General features: G+C 31.2%; 1 non-coding gene across 1 annotated transcript; it reads left to right on the forward strand.

The window, feature by feature from the left end:
• The first annotated feature begins 2183 nt into the window (after positions 1-2183).
• TRNAG-CCC (transfer RNA glycine (anticodon CCC)) lies at positions 2184-2254 on the forward strand. Its single transcript has one exon. It is a non-coding gene; the product is annotated as a tRNA-Gly (tRNA).
• The last annotated feature ends 718 nt before the right edge of the window (positions 2255-2972 follow it).

The raw sequence follows: 2972 nt of genomic DNA on the forward strand, positions 1-2972 counted from the left end.
CCTCAACTTCTTCCTTGCTTCATAAACCACATTTTTAGGGAAGAATTATCTTTTCAACTCCCTTTTGAAATCTTCCCATGTGGCTATGTTGCAAGTACCTTTTTCCATATCTACGCACTTTCTCCTCCACCACAAAGTAGCATTATCAGAAAGGTAGAAAGTTGCAGTGCGTACCTTTATTGCTTCTTCGACCACCCCTTGGCCTTCAAAGTACCTCTCCATTTGCCATAGGAAGTTCTCCACCTCTCGAGCGTCCCTCACGCCCTTGAACTCGTTCAGCTTTGGGAGATTAATCTTTGTCGTCTCCCTTATAATGGTTGGTCAAGATTTTGCCTCCTCGAACCAAACTCGAACTTCCTCAAATAGCTTCAAGGAATTCTCAAGCTTCTCTTCGATTTGAAGCATGCTTTCTTTGAAAGTATCTAGTTCTCCCAACACGTGAGCATCGAGGGTCTCCTTCTCATGTTCTATCCTTTGGAAGCGCTCATCCATAGAGGATAGAACATTCTCCAACATAGAAACTCTCTCTTCTAAGAAGTTAGAGTCCTTACCTCTAGGCTCACTTGAAGAACGGACCTTTTTGCCTCCTCATTGAGAAGGAATAACATTCCTTCCCCTTTGAGACTCAACATGTTCCATGGTTACACTAGAAGCCATACCCACAAACCACTTGTGCTCCCTCTCGAACCTTGCTCTGATGCCAAATTGTCACGGCCTTGGACACACTCCAACGCTACCGTGCCGGCACTCGAACTTACTCAACCTCTTGAGCTAAGACCAAGTCAACCTAACCCTCAATACTTAGCAAGAAAGCTAAGAACACAAGAGAAAGGAAGCTTTGATGGAAAGAACACTTTATTACTCAAATGTAGTTACAAATGATTCACACACACAAACTCTAACTCTCACCCCTATTTATAGCCATCCTCCTCCTTAATGGATGGTTATGATTAAATCTAATCAACATTCCAGATTAATCATCCAGAACCTTCTTTACAAATATCTATCCTACTACAACTTTCTAAATATTTCTAGATTATTCCATACCACTCTTTATACTTCAATATACATCTATACTCTTCTAGAATACTCTATGGCCTTTCAGAGTCTTCTAGAACCTTCTAGGATATTCCGGGACCTTCTAAGACATTCTAGAACGTTCCGAAACCATCTAGAGCATTCTCAAATACTCTATACAAATACTGATAGATTTAACCTTCTAAAATTTACCGTGACAACCAACAGAAGTGTTGTGGAAGACGGTGTTGAGGGATGGAAGATGTTGGGAGAAAGTAAATAAGTAAATAAAAGTAATTAAGTATTTGAATATTTTAGGCATTTTATATTTTAAATAAAATTTTAGTAGAATATAATTTTAAATCAAATCCATTTTGATAGGAATTAATTTTGGGAAAAAACAAATTTTAGGAGTCAATAATTTTTAGTATTTTTGGTCATTTTTTGGTCAGTATAAATATTAAATTTTTATCTTCAACAAATAAATTTTATTAATTTATGTATACAAACTTTAAAAAATATGATACAAATTATATTGATTCATGTGTGTACAAAATTTTGATAAATATATATACAAATTATATATTTTTGTGTATAAAATATCTATCTATAAATATAAATATTGATACAAATTATTGTTGGTAAAAAACAATAATATTTACTAGTTACCTGGTACTACTCTTTGAAAAAAATAATAGAATTAAATTGAATTCTATTTAAACTCATTTAATTTATGAGAAAAGGACAAATTCTGATTTTTTGGTCCGCAAACATTTAATTTCTTAAAGATTTAAAAATACATTTAAGTCTCCTACCTCTTCAAAATCTGGACATATTAATTTCTAAGTATAATTTGTTCAATTTTAAAAACTCTCTTACATGTGTATTCGTATCAACCAGATCGATACAACGAGAGTCATGTTTAATTTTTCTGTTGAGTCTGACAGAATCAAGTGAACATAAAGGATCAATATATTTAGATTTTGAAAAAATAAAAAAATTAAATATATTTTTAAATTTTCAAAAACTTAAATATACATATCAAAAGGTTAAGGATCTATTTATCTTTTTCTCTTAATTTTGTTTTTCAAACATTGTAATTGAATTCTCCGAACACCCTGATTAGATATAGATTAAAATTATATAAGGGACACTTCGGCCGAAAAGCGCATCTGGTGTAGTGGTATCATAGTACCCTCCCACGGTACTGACCGGGGTTCGATTCCCCGGATGTGCACGCATCTATTTTTGCGTTGGATTTGGGCTTTTCATCATTTTACCTTCCAACTCCAAAGTTTTTTTCATCATTTTTTCTTTAACCTTCCAACTCCAAAGTTTTTTTCATCATTTTTTCTTTAAGTTTGGCTTTTCATCATTTTAACTCCCAAATCCAAATCGTTTTTTCTGTTTTTTTTTTTTTGTCAAAATATGCTCAAGTTATTAATTTATTCTTTTATTTATTAAAAACTATTTTTTCTTAAACCAAAATTGTTGATAGTAAGTTTTTCTCATGTCTTGGTCCAATGCAAATGGCAGGTTTTGGAAATGAATATTTTAAAACACAAGAAAGTGGAGAGTCTAATGAATCATCTCTACAAGGATATAAAAGTGTTCTGAATTCAAAGCAGTCGAAGAAAAACTCAACACAATAATTAATCTTACATTATAAAAATGATTAAAATTACATCTTCAAAAGATGTAAAATTCATATTTAAAGAGTCAAATAGACATTACTTTATACAATTAAACATTTTTGTTTCTGTTTAAATTTTGGCACTTACTCAAATGAAAATGTTAAAAATATATTTTTATGAAGATTCTTGTGTTAAAAGTGTATTTTGTTTGTTTAGTCACACTTTAAAAAAAAATAACATTTTTATAACACATCAAAATCAAACCATATAATTTATGATCTAATGATAAAAAAAAAACATCTTTATATAAAGATAATCATA

The sequence above is a fragment of the Arachis duranensis genome, chromosome 4 (genome assembly GCF_000817695.3).
Source record: "Arachis duranensis cultivar V14167 chromosome 4, aradu.V14167.gnm2.J7QH, whole genome shotgun sequence".
NCBI lineage: Eukaryota > Viridiplantae > Streptophyta > Magnoliopsida > Fabales > Fabaceae > Arachis > Arachis duranensis.